This window comes from Montipora capricornis, chromosome 4, assembly GCF_036669925.1.
Source record: "Montipora capricornis isolate CH-2021 chromosome 4, ASM3666992v2, whole genome shotgun sequence".
Taxonomy (NCBI): Eukaryota; Metazoa; Cnidaria; class Anthozoa; order Scleractinia; family Acroporidae; genus Montipora; species Montipora capricornis.
Genome location: NC_090886.1, coordinates 42,742,903 through 42,762,902, shown reverse-complemented (window position 1 = coordinate 42,762,902; position 20,000 = coordinate 42,742,903). Strand labels below are relative to the sequence as shown.

General features: G+C 42.6%; 17 non-coding genes and 1 pseudogene across 17 annotated transcripts; 1 reads left to right on the top strand and 17 right to left on the bottom strand.

Annotated features, from left to right (window-relative positions):
• Positions 1-152: 152 nt before the first annotated feature.
• On the bottom strand, positions 153-253 carry Trnaf-gaa (transfer RNA phenylalanine (anticodon GAA)). The gene has a single exon. It is a non-coding gene; the product is annotated as a tRNA-Phe (tRNA).
• A 207-nt stretch (positions 254-460) lies between these two features.
• Positions 461-563, bottom strand: Trnaf-gaa (transfer RNA phenylalanine (anticodon GAA)). Its single transcript has one exon. It is a non-coding gene; the product is annotated as a tRNA-Phe (tRNA).
• Positions 564-1,534: 971 nt separating this feature from the next.
• Positions 1,535-1,637, bottom strand: Trnaf-gaa (transfer RNA phenylalanine (anticodon GAA)). The gene has a single exon. It is a non-coding gene; the product is annotated as a tRNA-Phe (tRNA).
• Positions 1,638-2,145: 508 nt separating this feature from the next.
• Trnaf-gaa (transfer RNA phenylalanine (anticodon GAA)) lies at positions 2,146-2,248 on the bottom strand. The gene has a single exon. It is a non-coding gene; the product is annotated as a tRNA-Phe (tRNA).
• A 204-nt stretch (positions 2,249-2,452) lies between these two features.
• Positions 2,453-2,556, bottom strand: Trnaf-gaa (transfer RNA phenylalanine (anticodon GAA)). The gene has a single exon. It is a non-coding gene; the product is annotated as a tRNA-Phe (tRNA).
• Positions 2,557-2,761: 205 nt separating this feature from the next.
• Positions 2,762-2,864, bottom strand: Trnaf-gaa (transfer RNA phenylalanine (anticodon GAA)). The gene has a single exon. It is a non-coding gene; the product is annotated as a tRNA-Phe (tRNA).
• A 501-nt stretch (positions 2,865-3,365) lies between these two features.
• Positions 3,366-3,469, bottom strand: Trnaf-gaa (transfer RNA phenylalanine (anticodon GAA)). Its single transcript has one exon. It is a non-coding gene; the product is annotated as a tRNA-Phe (tRNA).
• Positions 3,470-4,454: 985 nt separating this feature from the next.
• Trnaf-gaa (transfer RNA phenylalanine (anticodon GAA)) lies at positions 4,455-4,557 on the bottom strand. The gene has a single exon. It is a non-coding gene; the product is annotated as a tRNA-Phe (tRNA).
• Positions 4,558-4,766: 209 nt separating this feature from the next.
• On the bottom strand, positions 4,767-4,869 carry Trnaf-gaa (transfer RNA phenylalanine (anticodon GAA)). Its single transcript has one exon. It is a non-coding gene; the product is annotated as a tRNA-Phe (tRNA).
• Positions 4,870-5,238: 369 nt separating this feature from the next.
• On the bottom strand, positions 5,239-5,340 carry Trnaf-gaa (transfer RNA phenylalanine (anticodon GAA)). Its single transcript has one exon. It is a non-coding gene; the product is annotated as a tRNA-Phe (tRNA).
• Positions 5,341-6,935: 1,595 nt separating this feature from the next.
• Positions 6,936-7,039, bottom strand: Trnaf-gaa (transfer RNA phenylalanine (anticodon GAA)). Its single transcript has one exon. It is a non-coding gene; the product is annotated as a tRNA-Phe (tRNA).
• Positions 7,040-7,548: 509 nt separating this feature from the next.
• On the bottom strand, positions 7,549-7,653 carry Trnaf-gaa (transfer RNA phenylalanine (anticodon GAA)). Its single transcript has one exon. It is a non-coding gene; the product is annotated as a tRNA-Phe (tRNA).
• A 213-nt stretch (positions 7,654-7,866) lies between these two features.
• Trnaf-gaa (transfer RNA phenylalanine (anticodon GAA)) lies at positions 7,867-7,969 on the bottom strand. Its single transcript has one exon. It is a non-coding gene; the product is annotated as a tRNA-Phe (tRNA).
• Positions 7,970-8,162: 193 nt separating this feature from the next.
• On the bottom strand, positions 8,163-8,264 carry Trnaf-gaa (transfer RNA phenylalanine (anticodon GAA)). The gene has a single exon. It is a non-coding gene; the product is annotated as a tRNA-Phe (tRNA).
• Positions 8,265-8,467: 203 nt separating this feature from the next.
• Trnaf-gaa (transfer RNA phenylalanine (anticodon GAA)) lies at positions 8,468-8,570 on the bottom strand. The gene has a single exon. It is a non-coding gene; the product is annotated as a tRNA-Phe (tRNA).
• A 208-nt stretch (positions 8,571-8,778) lies between these two features.
• On the bottom strand, positions 8,779-8,881 carry Trnaf-gaa (transfer RNA phenylalanine (anticodon GAA)). Its single transcript has one exon. It is a non-coding gene; the product is annotated as a tRNA-Phe (tRNA).
• A 206-nt stretch (positions 8,882-9,087) lies between these two features.
• On the bottom strand, positions 9,088-9,192 carry Trnaf-gaa (transfer RNA phenylalanine (anticodon GAA)). Its single transcript has one exon. It is a non-coding gene; the product is annotated as a tRNA-Phe (tRNA).
• A 5,847-nt stretch (positions 9,193-15,039) lies between these two features.
• Positions 15,040-16,014, top strand: LOC138046718 (histamine H2 receptor-like; annotated as a pseudogene).
• The last annotated feature ends 3,986 nt before the right edge of the window (positions 16,015-20,000 follow it).

The window sequence follows — 20,000 nt, the reverse complement described above, 5'->3', positions numbered from 1 at the left end:
GGCTGTCTATCTAATGCGTTGGAAAAGAGGAAAGGATTGATAGAGAGTTCTCAGGCTATTTGCGCTTGTGGCGATTTCCTTTGGGATAATTTTGAAGGAAACTTTAAAAAACTTCAGAACCTTAATAAAGATGAGGAATTAGCAAAAATTATTGCCGAGACCCGGGATTAATCAGAGCTCATTCGAGCCCTCCGTCTTAACCAGGGACCTTCAGATCTTCAGTCTGACGCTCTCCCAACTGAGCTATCTCGGCAAGATGACAGGAGAGAAAATGACGGGCCATGTTAATCACACTGTGCTAAAGAACAGGCTGTCCGTCCAATGCGTTGGAAAAGAGGAAGCCGATTGATAGAGAGTTCTCAGGATATTTCCGCTTGTGGCGATTTCCTTTTGGATAATTTTGAAGGAAACCTTTAAAAACTTAGATCCCGAAAAGATGAGGAATGAGCAAAAAAATTATTGCCGAGACCCGGGATTAATCAGAGCTCATTCGAGCCCTCCGTATTTGAACCAGGGACCTTCAGATCTTCAGTCTGGCGCTCTCCCAACTGAGCTATCTCGGCAAGATTACAAGGAGCGGAAAGACGGCCATGTTAATCACACTGGGCTAAAGAAGAGGCTGTCCGTCCAATGCGTTGGAAAAGAGGAAGCGATTGATAGAGAGTTCTCAGGCTATTTGGGCTTGTGACGATTTCGTTTTGGGATAAATTTGAAGGAAACTTTAAAAAACTTAAGAACCCGATAGATGAGGAATGAGCAAAAATTATTGCTGAGACCCGGATTAATCAGAGCTCATTCGAGCCCTGCGTATTTGAACCAGGGACCTTCAGATCTTTAGTCTGACGCTCCCCCAACTGAGCTATCTTGGCAAAATGACAATAAGATGGAATGAGGGCATGTTCATCACACTGGGCTAAAGAAGAGGCTGTCCGTCCAATGCGTTGGAAAAGAGGAAGCGATTGATAGAGAGTTCTCAGGCTATTTGCGCTTGTGGCGATTTCCTTTTGGATAATTTTGAACTTTGAGCTATCTCGGCAAGATGACAAGGAGCGGAAATGACGGCCATGTTAATCACACTGGGCTAAAAAAAGAGGCTGTCCGTCCAATGCGTTGGAAAAGAAGAAGGGATTGATAGAGAGTTCTCGGGCTATTTGCGCTTGTGGCCGATTTCCTTTGGATAATTTTGAAGGAAACTTTAAAAAACTTCCAAAAACCTTGAAGATAAGGAATTAGCAAAAATTAGTGCCGAGACCCGAAATTAATCAGAGCTCATTCGAGCCCTCCGTCCTTTGAACCAGGGACCTTCAGATCTTCAGTCTGACGCTCTCCCAACTCAGCTATCTCGGCAAGATGAAAGGAGCGGAAATGACGGCCATGTTAATCAAACTAGGCTAAAGAAGAGGCTGTCCGTCGAATGCGTTGGAAAGAGGAAGCCATTTATAGAGACTTCCCAAGCTATTTGCCTTTGGGATATTTTTAAAGGAAAATTTGAAAAACTTCAGAACACGATAGATGAGGAATGAGGAAAAATTATTGCCGAGACCCGGGATTAATCAGAGCTCATTCGAGCCTTCCGTATTTGAACCAGGGACCTTCAGATCTTCAGTCTGACGCTCTCCCAACTGAGCTATCTCGGCAAGATGACAAGGAGCGGAAATGACGGCCATGTTAATCACACTGGGCTAAAGAAGAGGCTGTCCGTCCAATGCGTTGGAAAGAGGAAGCGATCGATAGAGAGTTCTCTGGCTATTTGCGCTTGTGACGATTCCTTTTGGAATAAATGTGAAGGAAAGTTTAAAAAATTTCAGAGCCCGATAGATGAGGAATGAGCAAAAATTATTGCCGAGACCCCGGGATTAATCAGAGCTCATTCGAGCCCTCCGTATTTGAACCAGGGACCTTCAGATCTTCAGTCTGACGCTCTCCCAACAAGCTATCTCGGCAAGATGACAAGGAGCGGAAATGACGGCCATGTTAATCACACTGGGCTAAAGAAGAGGCTGTCCGTCCAATGCGTTGGAAAGAGGAAGCGATCGATAGAGAGTTCTCAGGCTATTTGCGCTTGTGGCGATTTCCTTTGGGATAAATGTGAGGAAAGTTTAAAAAACTTCAGAACCCGATAGATGAGGAATGAGCAAAAATTATTGCCGAGACCCGGGATTAATCAGAGCTCATTCGAGCCCTCCGTATTTGAACCAGGGACCTTCAGATCTTCAGTCTGACGCTCTCCCAACCAAGCTATCTCGGCAAGATGACAAGGAGCGGAAATGACGGCCCATGTTAATCACACTGGGCTAAAGAAGAGGCTGTCCGTCCAATGCGTTGGAAAAGAGGAAGCGATTGATAGAGAGTTCTCAGGCTATTTGCGCTTGTGGCGATTTCCTTTTGGATAATTTGACGGAAACTTTAAAAAACTTCAGAACCTTAAAGATAAGGAATTAGCAAAAATTAGTGCCGAGAACCCGGGATTATCAGAGCTCATTTCGAGCTTTCCGTCTTTGAACCAGGGACCTTTAGATCTTCAGTCTGACGCTCTCCCAACTAAGCTATCTCGGCAAGATGACAAGGAGCGGAATGACGGGCCATGTTAATCACAGTGTGCTAAAGAAGAGGCTGTCCGTCCAATGCGTTGGAAAAGAGGAAGCGATTGATAGAGAGTTCTCAGGCTATTTCCGCTTGTGGCGATTTCCGTTTTTGGATAATTTTGAAGGAAACTCTAAAAAACTTAGATCCCGAAAGATGAGGAATGAGCAAAAATTATTGCCTAGACCCGGGATTAATCAGAGCTCATTCGAGCCCTCCGTATTTGAACCAGGGACCTTCAGATCTTCAGTCTGACGCTCTTCCAACTGAGCTATCTCGACAAATGACAATAAGATGGAATGAGGGCATCTTCATCACACTGGGCTAAAGAAGAGGCTGTCCGTCCAATGGGTTTGAAAAGAGGAAGCGATTGATAGAGAGTTCTCAGGGTATTTTGCGCTTGTTGGCGATTTCCTTTTGGATAATTTTGAACTGAGCTATCTCGGCAAGATGACAAGGGAGCGGAAATGACGGCCATGTTAATCACACTGGAAAAGAGGAAGTGATTGATAGAGAGTTCTCTGGCTATTTGCGCTTGTGACGATTTCCTTTGGGATAAATTGAAGGAAACTTTAAAAAACTTCAGAACCCGATAGATGAGGAATGAGGAAAAATTATTGCCCGAGACCCGGGATTAATCAGAGCTCATTCGAGCCCTTCGTATTTGAACCAGGGGACCTTCAGATCTTCAGTCTGACGCTCTCCCAACCAAGCTATCTCGGCAAGATGACAAGGAGCGGAAATGACGGCCATGTTAATCACACTGAATGAGCAAAAATTATTGCCGAGACCCGGGATTTAATCAGAGCTCATTCGAGCCCTCCGTATTTGAACCAGGGACCTTCAGATCTTCAGTCTGACGCTCTTACAACTGAGCTATCTCGGCAAGATGACAAGGAGCGGAAATGACGGCCATGTTAATCACACTGGGCTAAAGAAGAGGCTGTCCGTCCAATGCGTTGGAAAAGAGGAAGCGATTGATAGAGAGTTCTCAGGTATTTGCGCTTGTGGCGATTTCTTTTTGGATAATTTTGAAGGAAACTTTAAAAAACTTCACAACCTTAAAGATAAGGAATTAGCAAAAATTAGTGCCGAGACCCGGGATTAATCAGAGCTCATTCGAGCCTTCCGTCTTTGAACAAGGGACCTTCAGATCTTTAGTCTGACGCTCTCCCAACTGAGCTATCTCAACAAGATGACAAGGAGCGGAAATGACAGCCATGTTAATCACACTTGCTAAAGAAGAGGATGTCCGTCCAATGCGTTGGAAAAGAGGGAGCGATTGATAGAGAGTTCTCAGGCTATTTGCGCTTGTGACGATTTCGTTTTGGATAAATTTTGAAGAAAACTTTAAAAAACTTAAGAACCCGATAGATGAGGAATGAGCAAAAATTATTGCCGAGACCCGAGATTAATCAAAGCTCATTCGAGCCCTCCGTATTTGAAACCAGGGACCTTCAGATCTTCAGTCTGACGCTCTCCCAACTGAGCTATCTCGGCAAAATGACAATATAGATGGAATGAGGGCATGTTCATCACACTGGGCTAAAGAAGAGGCTGTCCGTCCAATGCGTTGGAAAAGAGGAAGCGATTGATAGAGAGTTCTCAGGCTATTTGTGCTTGTGGCGATTTTCCTTTTGGATAACTTTGAACTGAGCTATCTCGGCAAGATGACAAGGGCGGAAATGACGGCCATGTTAATCACACTGGGCTAAAGAAGAGGCTGTCCGTTCAATGCGTTGGAAAAGAGGAAGGGATTGATAGAGAGTTCTCAGGCTACTTGCACTTGTGGCGATTTCCTTTGGGATAATTTTGAAGGAAACTTTAAAAAACTTCCAAACCTTGAAGATGAGGAATTAGCAAAAAAATAGTGCCGAGGACCGGGATTAATCAGAGCTCATTCGAGCCCTCCGTCTTTGAACCAGGGACCTTCAGATCTTCAGTCTGACGCTCTCCCAACTGAGCTATCTCGGCAAGATGACAAGGAGCGGAAATGACGGCCATGTTAATCACACTAGGCTAAAGAAGAGAGGCTGTCCGTCCAATGCGTTGGAAAAGAGGAAGCGATTGATAGAGAGTCTTCTCAGGATATTTGCGCTTTGTGACGATTTCGTTTGGGATAAATTTGAAGGAAACTTTAAAAAACTTAAGAACCCGATAGATGAGGAATGAGCAAAAATTATTGCCGAGACCCGGGATTAATCAGAGCTCATTCGAACCCTCCGTATTTAAACCAGGGACCTTCAGATCTTCAGTCTGACGCTCTCCTAACTGAGCTATCTCGGCAAAATGACAATAAGATGAATGAGGGCATGTTCATCACACTGGGCTAAAGAAACAGGCTGTCCGTCCAATGCGTTGGAAAAGAGGAAGCGATTGATAGAGAGTTCTCAGGCTATTTGCGCTTGTGGCGATTTCCTTTTGGGTAATTTTGAACTGAGCTATCTCGGCAAGATGACAAGGAGCGGAAATGACGGCCATGTTAATCACACTGGGCTAAAGAAAGGCTGTCCGTCCAATGCGTTGGAAAAAGAGGAAGCGATTGATAGAGAGTTCTCAGGCTATTTGCGCTTGTGGCGATTTCCTTTGGGATAATTTTGAAGGAAACTTTAAACAACTTTAGAACCTTGAAGATGAGGAATTAGCAAAAATTAGTGCCGAGACCCGGATTAATCAGAGCTCATTCGAGCCCTGCGTCTTTGAACCAGGAACCTTCAGATCTTCAGTCTGACGCTCTCCCAACTGAGCTATCTCGGCAAGATGACAAGGAGCGGAAATGACGGCCATGTTAATCACACTGCGCTAAAGAAGAGGCTGTCCGTCCAATGCGTTTGGAAAAGAGGAAGCGATTGATAGAGAGTTCTCAGGCTATTTTGTGCTTTTGACGATTTCCTTTGTGGATAAAATGACAATAAGATGGAATGAGGGCCTGTTCATCACACTGGGCTAAAGAAGAGGCTGTCCGTCCAATGCGTTGGAAAAGAGGAAGCCATTGATAGAGACTTCACAAGCTATTTGCGCTTGTGGCGATTTCCCTTTGGATAATTTTGAACTGAGCTATCTCGGCAAGATGACAAGGAGCGGAAATGACGGCCATGTTAATCACTCTGGGCTAAAGAAGAGGGTGTCCGTCCAATGCGTTGGAAAAGAGGAAGCGATTGATAGAGAGTTCTTAGGCTATTTGTGCTTGCGACGATTTCGTTTGGGATAAATTTGAAGGAAACTTTAAAAAACTTAAGAACCCGATAGATGAGGAATGAGCAAGATTTATTGCTGAGACCCGGGATTAATCAGAGCTCATTCGAGCCCTCCGTCTTTGAACCAGCGACCTTCACATCTTCAGTCTCACGCTCCCCCAACTGAGCTATCTCGGCAAGATGACAATAAGATGGAATGAGGGCATGTTCATCACACTGGGCTAAAGAACAGGCTGTCCGTCCAATGCGTTGGAAAAGAGGAAGCGATTGATAGAGAGTTTTCAGGCTATTTGCGCTTGTGGCGATTTCCTTTGGGATAATTTTAAACTGAGCTATCTCGGCAAGATGACAAGGAGCGGAAATGACGGCCATGTTAATCACACTGGGCTAAAGAAGAGGCTACCCGTCCAATGCGTTGGAAAAGAGGAAGCGATTGATAGAGAGTTGTCAGGCTATTTGCGCTTGCGGCGATTTCCTTTTGGATAATTTTGAAGGAAACTTTGAAAAACTTAGATCCCGAAAGATGAGGAGTGAGCAAAAATTATTGCCGAGATCCGGGATTAATCAGAGCTCATTCGAGCCCTCCGTACTTGAACCAGGAACCTTTAGATCTTCAGTCTTACCTTCTCCCGACTGAGCTATCTCGGCAAAATGAAAAGTAGAGGAAATGAGGGCCATGTTAATCACACTGGGCTAAAGAAGAGGCTGTCCGTCTAATGCATTGGAAAAGAGGAAGCGATTGATAGAGAGTTCTCAGGCTATTTGCGCTTGTTGCCATTTCCTTTGGGATAATTTTGAAGGGAACTTTAAAAAACTTCCAAACCTTGAAGATGAGGAATTAGCAAAAATTAGTGCCGAGACCCGGGATTAATCAGAGCGCATTCGAGCCCTCCGTCTTCAGGGACCTTTAGATTTCAGTCTGACGCTCTCCCAACTGAGCTATCTCGGCAAGATGACAAGGAGCGGAAATGACGGCCATGTTAATTACACACGGGCCTAAAGAAGAGGCTGTCCGTCCAATGCGTTGGAAAAGAGGAAGCGATTGATAGAGAGTCCTCAGGCTATTTGCGCAAGTGGCCATTTTCTTTGGGATGAGTTTGAAGGAAAATTTAAAAAAGTTTAGAACCCAAAGATTTAGAAATGAGCAAAAATTATTGCCGAGACCCGGGATTAATCCGAGCTAATTCGAGCCCTCCGTCTTTGAACCAGGGACCTTCAGATCTTCAGTCTGACGCTCTCCCCAACTGAGCTATCTCGGCAAGATGACAAGGAGCGGAAATGACGGCCATGTTAATCACACTGGGCTAAAGAATAGGCTGTCCGTCCAATGCGTTGGAAAAGAGGAAGCGAATGATAGAGAGTTCTCAGGCTATTTGCGCTTGTGACGATTTCGTTTGGGATAAATTGAAGGAAACTTTAAAAAACTTCAGAACCTTGAAGATGAGGAGTTAGCAAAAATTAGTGCCGAGACCCGGGATTAATCAGAGCTCATTCGAGTCCTCCGTATTTAAACCAGGGACCTTCAGATCTTCAGCCTGACGCTTTCCCAACTGAGCTATCTCTGCAAGATGACAAGGAGCGGAAATGAGGGCCATGTTAATCATACTGGGCTAAAGAAGAGGCTGTCCGTCTAATGTGTTGGAAAAGAGGAAGCGATTGATAGAGAGTTCTCAGGCTATTTGCGCTTGTGGCGATTTCCTTTGGGATAATTTTGAAGGAAACTTTAAAAAACTTAGATCCCGAAAGATGAGGAATGAGCAAAAATTATTGCCGAGACCCGGGATTAATCAGAGCTCATTCGAGCCCTCCGTCTTTTTGAACCAGGGACCTTCAGATCTTCAGTCTGACGCTCTCCCAACTGAGCTATCTCGGCAAAATGACAATAAGATGGAATGATGGGCATGTTCATCACACTGGGCTAAAGAAGAGGCTGTCCGTCCAATGCGTTGGAAAAGAGGAAGCGATTGATAGAGAGTTCTCAGGCTCTTTGCGCTTGTGACGATTTCGTTTGGGATAAATTTGAAGGAAACTTTAAAAAACTTAAGAACCGTTGGAAAATTAGATGAGGAAATGAGGAAAATTATATTGCCGAGACCCAGGATTAATCAGAGCTCATTCGAGCCCTTCGTCTTTGAACCAGGACCTTCAGATCTTCAGTCTGACGCTCTCCCCAACTGAGCTATCTCGGCAAGATGACAAGGAGCGGAAATGAGGGCCATGTTAATCACACTAGGCTAAAGAAGAGGCTGTCCGTCCAATGCGTTGGAAAAGAGGAAGCCATTGATAGAGACTTCCCAAGCTATTTGCTTTTGGGATTTTTTTAAAGGAAAATTTGAAAAAACTTCAGAACCCGATAGATGAGGAATGATGAGCAAAAATTATTGCCGAGACCCGGATTAATCAGAGCTCATTCGAGCCCTCCGTATTTGAACCAGGGACCTTCAGATCTTCAGTCTGACGCTCTCCCAACTGAGCTATCTCGGCAAGATGACATAGGAGCGGAAATGAGGGCATGTTCATCACACTGGGCTAAAGAAGAGGCTGTCCGTCCAATGCGTTGGAAAAGAGGAAGCGATTGATAGAGAGTTCTCAGGCTATTTGCGCTTGTGGCGATTTCCTTTTGGATAATTTTGAAGGAAACTTTAAAAAACTTAGATCCCGAAAGATGAGGAAAGAGCAAAAATTATTGCCGAGACCCCGGATTAATCAGAGCTCATTCGAGCCCTCCGTCTTTGAACCAGGGACCTTCAGATCTTCAGTCTGACGCTCTCCCAACTGAGCTATCTCGCCAAGATGACACAAGGAGCGGAATGACGGCCATGTTAATCACACTTTGCTAAAGAAGAGACTGTCCGTCGAATGCGTTGGAAAAGAGGAAGCGATTGATAGAGATTTTCTTAAGCTATTTGCGCTTGTGACGATTTGCCTTTGGGATATTTTTTGAAGGAAAATTTGAAAAACTTCAGAACCCGATAGATGAGGAATGAGGAAAAATTATTGCCGAGACCCGGGATTAATCAGAGCTCATTCGAGCCCTCCGTCTTTGAACCAGGGACCTTCAGATCTTCAGTCTGACGCTCTCCCAACTGAGCTATCTCGGCAAGACGACAAGAAGCGGAAATGACGGCCATGTTAATCACACTGGGCTAAAGAAGAGGCTGTCCGTCCAATGCGTTGGAAAAGAGGAAGCGATTGATAGAGAGTTCTCAGGCTATTTGCGCTTGTGACGATTTCGTTTGGGATAAATTTGAAGGAAATTTTAAAAAAACTTAAGAACCCCGATAGATGAGGAATGAGCAAAAATTATTGCCGAGACCCGGGATTAATCAGAGCTCATTTGAGCCCTCCGTATTTGAACCAGGGACCTTCAGATCTTCAGTCTGACGCTCTCTCCCAACTGAGCTATCTCGGCAAAATGATAAGAAGATGGAATGAGGGCATGTTCATCACACTGGGCTAAAGAAGAACAGGCTGTCCGTCCAATGCGTTTGAAAAGAGGAAGCGATTGATAGAGAGTTCTCAGGCTATTTGCTCTTGTGGCCATTTCCTTTTGGATAATTTTGATGGAAACTTTAAAAAACTTCAGAACCTTAAAGATGAGGAATGAGCAAAAATTATTGCCGAGACCCAGGATTAATCAGAGCTCAATCGAGCCCTCCGTCTTTGAACCAGGGACCTTCAGATCTTCAGTCTGACGCTCTCTCCCAACTGAGCTATCTAGGCAAAATGACAAAGAATATGGAATGGGGGCATGTTCATCACACTGGGCTAAAGAAACAGGCTGTCCGTCCAATGCGTTGGAAAAAAGAAGGGAAGCGATTGATAGAGAGTTCTCATCGGTTATTTGTGCTTGTGACGATTTCCTTTGGGATAATTTTGAAGGAAACTTTAAAAAAACTTAGATCCCCCCGAAAGATGGGAAATGAGCAAAAATTATTGCTGAGGAACCCGGGATTAATCAGAGCTCATTCGAGCATTCGAGCCTTCCCATTTTGAAACCAGGGACCTTCAGATCTTCAGTCTGACGCTCTCCCAACTGAGCTATCTCGGCAAGAAAATGAGAAAGAGCGGAAGTGATGGCCATGTTAATCCCACTGGGCTAAAGAAGGTTACATCGTGTAATAATCGAACATTGTCATTGATTTTTCTCCCCCTAATGGAGGCAGTTTGGTCTGAGTGAATGATGAGTGGCAACACCTCATGTAGCCTATTCGCAACCGCTTTAGATAGAGTCTGATAATCGGTCGTAAGAAGAGTGATGGGCCTCCAATTTTTCAGCTGAGTACGGTCACCCTTCTTGAATAATAAAGAAATTACTCCTCGCCGTTGTGACACCGAAAGGCGGCCAACCCGAAACGCATGGTTATAGACTTGAACTAATTAATCACCTTACAGGTGCCAAAAATGCTTATAAAAATTGGTGGTAATGCCATCAAGACCAGGCGACTTATCTTTCTGCATTGCATCAACAGCCCTTTTTAACTCCCTAGTTATAATATCTCCTTCACAAGAGTCTCGCGCATTCTCTACAAGTTCGGGGTATGCTCTATCTAGGAATTCTCTTTGTACCTTTTCGTCACAAGGCTGCGCCGTGTAAAGCTGTTTATAAAACGAAAAGGCCTCCCCAAGCAAGTCCCTAGTTTCAGTAACGGTATCCATGTTATCCTTCGTTAAAAAACGTATGTTTTGTGCTGAACGACGGCATTTCTCAAGAGAAAAAAAGAAACGAGTACTCTTTTCACCTTCTTCGACAAACTGCGCTTTTGTTCGTATTTTAATAGCTTCTCCTTAAGTTCGAACTGCCTCAAGCCCTCCTTTGCTAAGAGATATTGCTCTATATCGCTAGTAGTACCATACTTTGCCCTTTCTTGAAGCTTATCAAATCTACTCTGTAAAACAAACCGTGGGAGTCAGGGTGGCTTAGTGGTTATAAGCTATCCGACCTTATCATGTAATACAAGGAAATTTTGAAGTCGCTGATTGCATAGAGAAATCGAGCTCGTCTTTCGTAGTAGGAGGACATGTAACCTCCAAATATAAGTATCGTTATCCTCTTATTTACATTATTATTCCGTGTTGTTGACACGACAATTACAGCGAAACGAAAGAACAACTTTGTCGCGAATTTTCTATGATAAAAACTTGTTCAGAAATCCAAAATCTACGTTAACAGCACACACCAGGCCTCTTCCTGAGTATCTGGCTAGAAATCATTTCCTCTGGTCGCGCTTCAGCCATTCGATGAGGGCCAGTCTCGCGCTTCTTAAGTTGCCTCCCTCATACCCAAAAAGAATTCTGGGTAATTCTGCCATTCCATGACAAGGGAAGACTCCCGTTTCTCATTTCATAGTTTTTTTCATAAGTGTCGGGCACCCAGTCCTACCAGCAAAACAACGCATCGATTGAAGGTTTTAGCTTTCAAAACTTGCCCAGATTGTGTCAGTAGGTCCTGGAATTCGTCCACAGAAAGGCCAGAGAGACAACTTCACTCGTGAACCGCCATGTTTACAACAGAGCATTTTAGGCGTCCCAGTCTGCATAAAACCATCTCTCGCCTCTGTCTGAGAGAAGACCAGACACGCACGGTTCTTACGTTTCGTCTATGCCTATAAAATCAACTGAAATGTCAATAGCTGGTACGAAAAAAAAAAAACTAAAACAAAAAAAACAAAAACCAACATGTTAATTTTTTTCGGTAGGCTAGGTATCGCGGAGCCAGAACATATGCGCATGCACTGACGGAATATTTGAACAAGAAAGAAAAACGCAGTACCTCCAGACACCGGCGCTGGAGCGTCGTACCAAACGAGTCATCCCGGGATTTCGGCCCGTGCGATTGCTTTTGGACGCAGTTGGCCCTTCGCTTCTTTCTGCTACCGACCTTGCCTCCCGGTAAAGTAAAGTAAAGCAACCATATTTAACGTCGATAACTCGTAACAGTAATTCAACTGACAAACCTGATGGCGACGGGGCGCTCATTTTACACCCCCGCTCGATCAGTGCTCCGTTATACGGGTATTTAAAGCTACGTAGCTACACAGAAAGGAAAGAAGTCGAAACAAGGATGCGAAATCCGGGAACCGAACTCAGGACCTCTTGCACCAAGGCCGCGCACTAACCAACTGTGCCATCCTTGCTCCTGGTCGGCATTGAGGGAGAGATATGTCGGCCCCTAAACCATATGTGACAAATCCCACGCCTACTCACAGCTCCAAACCGCCCTTGTCAATATAGCGTAAGAATAAGATGGCTTATATATTCAAGAGAAAAGTCATTTTATCTGTCATATGGTAAGCACTGGAGTCGCAGATTACAAAGTGTGCGCATGCGCCCTTCTAAAGGTACCATACATACAGTCTTAAGGTTTTTAATAATAACTACTTGAGCTAATATCTTCGAGACATTACATTTACAGCTAAAATACATAGCATATACAGATACCTACTAAATACATAATATTTAAAGATATATTCATTAAAAAGAAAAGCCGCTGTACAAAATGCGGCTCTGGATTCTCTTTTAAAACCAGTAAACTCATAGGTACGGATAAAATCAGGTAGCGCATTCCGCAACTTAGCTGATACGTAAGAAAAAAGAGAACTAAGACCATAACTGGTTGTTACAGGTTTATTGAGGAACAGAATGTAATTTCCGCGAAGATCACGCATAAGAAGGGGACGGGAGAGAAAACGTATTTTTTCCATATAAGCAGAAAAGCCCTTTTTTCAAAAATAAAAAATAAAAAAAGCAAACAAAACAAAAAAAAACACATCCTTTTATCAAGTAATAAGAGGAAATTTTGAATGCGCTTGTTACATAGAGATGTCGAGCTTGAGTTTGGTAGTAAGAGGACAGGTAATCTGCAAATATAAGTATCGTTATTCTCTTATTTACATTATTATACCGTTTCTTTGACACGAGAATTACAGCAAAATGAAAGCTTAACTTTGTTGCGAATTTTCTATGATAAAAACTTGTTCAGAAATCCAAAATCTACATTAACAGCACACACCAGGCCTTGTTAACCCACTTTTGAGTTGAAGTCTCGGGAGGCCTGGTGACGAGGTGGAGGGAGGGGAGTCCCAGATTGCTCAGTGAGTGTTTGTTTTTAGCAATTTGGGACTCCTCTCCCTCCAGAACTTATTATACTCGTCACCAGGCGTCCAGAGTTCAGTGCCATTTTGAATTGGACACTTCGCGGGTACAACGCTTTCTGACCACCATTTTAGCAGGTTAACTTACAAGTTTTACGGAGTCTGATGGCTTCGCGTTGCTACCTGGAGATGCTTGAGTGGATTCATGGTTTAGAGAAATTCATGTTCCACGAGCCTGGCGTGTTCATTTAGCGACTGGATTCGATTTTCACGAAAAAAATCGTGCTTGTTTTGGGTCGATCGGAGTCCCTACGCTGGCTTCCGTCTCCTACCTGGTCAGTATACTATGAAGGAAGGTGAACGGGGACCATTTTTCCCGAAACTTCGTGTACGTATTAAAGACAACAACAGCTCACCACATGGTAAGTTTCATCGATTTTTAGTACCATTTTCTAGCAAATTTTCAGACCTAAACTTCCCCTCATATGTTCTCTATATTTACCTATGTGGCACACACAGTGAGCCTGGGTTACCTATGGTCAAACATAACAAATATGGCTCTGGTGAGCTCATTTTTTGGGACTAGATTTTCTCAGAAACAACTAAAAATTCGCAAACGCTTACCTTGAAAATTTAACTGTGGCTTTGCACTGAGGGTCGTCATCTGCGTGAACCAACAAACAAAGAGAAAAAATATCCGTCAAAACTTAACTACCACTAACACCGAAGAAAAAAAGACAAAATAAAGGAAAACAAACCCTATTTTTGGCTGTCTTGCGCCACATATTCGCCATCTTTTCGTCACAAATTTCCACTATGATGGAAACCTCAGACGCCATCTTGAAGCACGAAACAACCAATCGGCGATGGGAAATCTACCCACGTGATATACGTTTCCAATCCATGCCAATATCAAAGATGTATGTAAATCATCATGATACTGGTCACATTGGCATACATGGATGGGTGGACGGACGTATGTACGGACGTTCGATGACGTCATGGATATAAAACCAAAATGTCTCGCATCGAAGGGCTAATATTTTCTTAACTATGGTGCTCCGCGCGCGCGGAGCTCCGCTATCAACCAATCTTCAAAACTGAAAGGTCCTCTTGGAAGTCTGAATCAAATCATTCGTTTTCTTGTCTTGCAGTGGGGTTCTCAAAGACATATCTATAGTAACTTAACTTTAGAGTGAATTTGCTCCAAAGTCCAGAGTCTAGCTCGGTCCAGCCTGCTTTTATAATATGCCGAAATAGCGAGAACGTCCTTTCGTTGTGATTTGTCACAGAATATAAAAACTAAAGACAGTGGAGGGATTGCTGTCTTTTGAGAAAAGTCTAAAAAGAACAGCCCCCAAAAGAAAACAATGACAACGACGATATTTGGGATTTCATGGATCTTGGCACCACCAGAAGTAAAAGAAAACGCCTGCATAAAAGAAACGGTCAGCAATCGTTTGCCTGCCGATGGGCACAGAGATACCGACTTTTATGCCGACTACACTGTAGAACGTACTACATCTTCGTTATTTTAACGAATATACCCGGGGTGATTTTCCTGCACTGTCGATCTGATAGTTTTTGGCAGTCTGTCTTACAAGGATTTGAAAAACATCTGACTTAAGGACTATTAAAATTTTATTCACACAAAAGGACTTTAATTATACTTTTTGGTATCAGGAGTCAGATATTGACTTTATTTAATGAACGTTAGAGAGAGAAGTGTGAACAACAGAGTTCAGTGTTGTTTTAAGCACTCCAGGAGTGAAATGATCTTGGTATTAAATGTTTGCACACAAAAGAAAACTAACAGTGGGGTTGACGATAACGCGCAAACCTCTAAATCCGAATTAATATTTGAAAAGTTTTCGAACAAAGCGCTGTGTGTAATCAAGAGCAAAAAGTAATTACATTGCGCCAAAAGTTATTACCTCAACAAACTAGTCGTTTGTTTTTCTTCTACTTCTTCAGAAGAATTGAATACGGCGCCAGCAATAACGTTGCTTCTTTGAATTTTAGCAGCTGCCACATGTTATAAATTACCATTTTTCTGAAGAGCAGGTTGTTTCTCAAGTATAGGAGGTAACAGTTAAAAATAAAGACGCTTGTTAAGCTTTGGGGAAAGTAACTGACCACTGGTAAAACAGTGAAGAGAGTTTAGAATGTCATCGGAACCAAGGGACTCTCCGACATCAGGTGTCTTTATGACCTTGGGGAAATTCTTCGTATGTTCTCTCATCGTCCTAACGATTTTGGGCGATGTCCTCGTTTATACGGCGTTCTACTTAAATAACAACTTACGAACACGAAGCAATGCGTTTTTCCTGAGCCTCGTGACCTCGGATATTTTGTAGGCGTTATTCGTCATGCCCATTGAGGTTGTTCTGTTGTCGAATTACCCTTTCTGGCCTCTTGGAGAAATGCCCTGCAAGATCTGGAGCTCGATGTTTGTCGCCCTCTGCGGTGCGTCCGTTTTGAATTTGTGTGCAGTTGGTGTCGATCGCTTCTGGGCCATTTCGCGTCCTTTACGGTACAACCCCGACATGTCTTCATCTCTTGCTGTTTGCCTGATCTTCCTTTGGTCGTTTGCATTTATCAGCGGAGTTGCCAGTTATTTTATCTGGATAACACCAAACCCGTTGGTGTGCCCGATGTTGTCAACTCCTTTGGAAAGCGCTGTTTGGTTTCTGCTTTTTGATCTCCTTATACCATTCTGCATTTGTCTCTTAATGTACGCAAAGATCTTTCAAATATCTCGCCAACAAGCGCGGAGAGTAACTACCGCTCGAAGGTGGGTGTGTGGTGAACATAAATCTTCCTCCCCGCAAAGAAAGTCAATAAAAACCATGAGCCTTCTCGTCGGCTCTTTCGTGGTTTGTTTTTTACCGTTTCTAGTGTACCATTGTGTCGATGGGGCCTTGGAAGGAAGGTTACCAAATCACCTATACATCGGAAGCGTTGTCAAATGGCTGACGTTTTCAAACTCCGCAATGAACTGGGCACTTTATGGAATTTTAAACCTGGAGTATAGAAAAGCTCTTATTAGAATTTTCCGTGTGTTGGGGTGTAAATTTGGGGGCCAACGTACGCGCGTTAGCTCGGGAGCAAATTGCATGGAGGTTCAGACGATATCTTAATATTCTCAGTAGCAAACGACACAGACGGCAAGCTCTTTTTTTTGAGTGAGGTAGGTGTGAGGTTTTTTTTAGGGGGGCTGGGGTTGGGAGTGGTTTGGAAGTGGGGATTGCAAAATGGTACAATGACTCATAACAAACGCACCGTAAATTTATAAATATTTATTTCTTGAACTCTTGTTTCGGTGGGAAAACAAAGTTACTGATCACGTGAGTGAAAATACTCCATTCTTATTCTTTCACAGAATAACTAATAGATATAGAGCACATGAGAGGCCTTACCCAGTATGGAAATGCAACCTTTACTGGGCTTAGTTAAGCCCTCATGGTAATGAATATGTGAAATATGATCAAGAAATACTATCAGTACATCCTGTTAGATTTATAGGTTTGCTCCCGAAGATCATGCATAAGAAGAGGACGGGAGAGAAAACGTGGAAACCCCTACAAAGAAACAACGACAACGTACTTTTATACAGTAATATTGCACAGAGATGTAGAGTTTGACTTAAGCAGTAAGAGGACAGGTAATTTGCAAATATAAATCTCAGTATTCTCTTATTCGCATTTTACCATTCCTTTGACAAGAAGTTACGAAAGGCCATTTGTTTGCTACGAGAATAACAGTGAAAAAAGCACTACTTTGTCGCGAATTTTCTATAATAAAAACTTCCGGAACCAAAGGCTACGTCAACAGCACACACCGGGGTTATTCCTTAGTATCTGGCTAGAAATCGTCTTCTCACTACTTTTTCCCCCGGCCGCGCTTCAGCCATTTGATGAGGGCCAGTCCCCGCTTGCTTCTCAAGTTGCCTGGTCGATGTCCAGGAATTCTGGGTAATTCTGCCATTCCATGACAAGGGAAGATCCCTTATTCTCCCCGATTCGAATTTCAGAATAACTACGAGAGCTAATATCTTCGAGACATTACATTTACAGCTGAAATACATAACATATACAGATACATACTAAATACATAATATTTAAAGAGATATTAATTAAAAACAAAAGCCGCTGTACAAAATGCGGCCCTGGCTTCTCTTTGAAAACCATTAAACCCAGTGGTACGGATAAAATCAGGTAGTGCATTTCGCAACTTAGTTGACGCGTAAGAAAAAAGAACTAAGACCATAACTGGTTGTTCTACGTTTATTGGGGAACAGAATGTAATTTCCCCAAGGACATGCCTAAGAAGAGGACGGGAGGGAAAACGTATTTTTCTTAGAGGCAGGAAAATTCTCAAAAATAAACCGACTCTTATACAGTAATATGAGGAAGTTTTTGAATGCGCGTATTGAATAGAGATGTAAAGTTACAGCCCCTCACTCGTTTAAAAAGGTCGTCACGTTTGCTCGTCATTTCCAACCCAATGCACTTTAAACATCGTTTTAGCTGCTTAATCGTGTATTGTTCTGGTTCTTTCTCGAGAATAGAGCCAAGAACACGGTCGACGTCGCTGTAAACCGAAAAGATTAAAGCGAATATCCCTTGTGACTCTTGCAGACTGAACTTTGTCTGAGTCACTTGGGAGTCTATAATTTCATGACGTCATTAGTGCAAAGCGTTATTGATACAAATTCCTCAGAATAACTTTATATAAATGAATATTTTATTATTCACCCCAGGCCGCTCTCGGTCAAAAGTTTGATTATACACAAATGTGCAATACGACGCCAGAGCCTAAAATGAAATCGATTTCTACAGAGAAATAGAGGAATTGAAAGGCCACCTAAAGACAAAAGACTCACAAAAAAAATGTAATTTAGAAGATGATTTTTACAACAAGGCCAAACATTTCTTGAAAGAAAAAACAGAGAAGCGACTCCGCCTTTCAGGAAACAAGGATCGATCTAATTATAAGTCGAAATAACTAAAACATGGAACAACAGATGATAACTCGAAGAAAATGGGTTTACAGCAACGGCAAACTCTTCACAGGAAACAACAAGAAAGTAGTTCCAAAACGGGAACTATTTTAAGTCTTGTCCCAAGCACACAGTCGAATTTCTCACAGCGAACAGCAAACTGCGGAAAGTGGTTTATGCAGAAATCAGCCAGAAAGTTGTCAACACTGAAATCCATTCCATGAACACAAAATGCCCAACAACCAATGGCAGCTCCGACATTCCTCTCTTTGATAGAGATCGACTTGATGTAAAATGTCACCCTTGTACCCCAACATGCTTTTAGGAAAATAACTGAGATCGAAAACCATTATGCTAGAGTAAAGACCAAGTTTGGAGAAGTCCAATGACATTTCTTCTACAACATTAAACCTGTGCAGTGCTACTAATCTTACTTTTGATTATTTCAAAGAAATTTCTTTTACATTCAGCTTGTAAGCAGGCCATTCTGCAAAATGAGTAATTCCTTTCAAGATAAATTGTGGTTTATTGATATTGTAACAGTACAAATAATACCATTGTTACGTTTAATGGTAATGTAATTACTTACTGAGAGACAACTGTTTATGAATCTTGTATTATACAAGTTATATTGCCAAAGGAATGAGAATATCATTGTTTTTTCATTACGAAAAGTAGCCCTACTTGTGAATGACACTGAGAAAAGGGTTTAGCTCTGACGAAAGGCTAACACTCGAAATGTCAGCTTTCAAATTTCTTTACAGTGGTCAATTTAGGGCCGATTTACACGGTACGATTTTGTCGCATGCGACAACGGCTTACAACAGGCCCACGACATGATTTACAATTGTTGTGTACGTGAGAAAAAATGTCGTAGCATTTTAAAACATGTTTTAAATCGCTGCGACAATCGTAAGTCATGTCGTAGGCCTGTCGTGAGCTTGTCGCATGCGACAAAATCGTATGGTGTAAATCGGCCGTTACCCAGGGCGTACATAATCGATATTTTCGATACACGATTGAAATCGATCGTCATCGATACTAATAATCGATCAATATCGGAAATCGATTTCTGTAATTAGCTACCGAATTTATCGGTGATCCTGGTGAAAAAAAAAAAAACAAGAAAAGTCGCTACCATTGGAGAAAGTAACATCATCTTTATCAACAAAGCAGATTCGAAGGTAAGCTTGAAGGTACGTGTTATGCATTGCGCGCGTTTTTGATTTTCGATTTCCACCGATGTGACAAAAAAATTGTGATTATCGATTTCAATTGATTAAATTGACTAATCAATCGACAAATATCGAGTATTATCGATTAATCGGTTACATTTTCGATGATCGATTTCGATCGATTAGGTACGCCCTGCCATTTACCATATCAACTCAGCTGATAAACCCTTTTCTTTATTTCACTTCCCCACTGTACTGACGCAGCACCAGAGCTTCTTTACACCGCCTTCCAAGTAGCCTGTCTGACGTGCTTGGCATTTTTAAGCCTACCGTATGAGCGACTTTACTAGTTACGTAATACTCAGTATTGAATGCGTGGCCAACGCAGTAAATCAATGAATAAATTCGTCGATTAATAAGGACGTAAATAATCCATAAGCTGATAAACGGTGTCATCAAAAAACTGTGGCGACAGGTAGCTTATACTCTGTCCCACTTCGGGTTTTATCACGTTTCATGGTCACGTACAGGGACAACGGGAACCTGGATCAAACGGGAACAACAAAAGTTCTTTTAGGGAAGTTTAGGCTATAAAATAGATAGATTCCAGAAGGAAAGGCGATTAATGAAAATGGAAGAAAAGAGACTTAAAACTAAGACGTAATTTTAAAGCAAAATGTTCCGCATCCGCAAGGTAATCGCAACACGATCCTTGACGCTGGGGCGTTGCCCAAAGTAACAAACTGAACGGGGCATGTGTTACTGCGAGTTATTAAACAGCCAAATACTTCCAGTATAATACATTTAAAAAAGTTGTAATTAATTACGAAATGGTTAATTCCGTGAACGGCAGAGCTTTTTAACAATGACCTTTACTCCTTGTCGCACTGCGCGGATCTTCCAGTAGTAGAGAAGTGGGTTAGTCACATTGAAGGCGAGTGTAATAAAT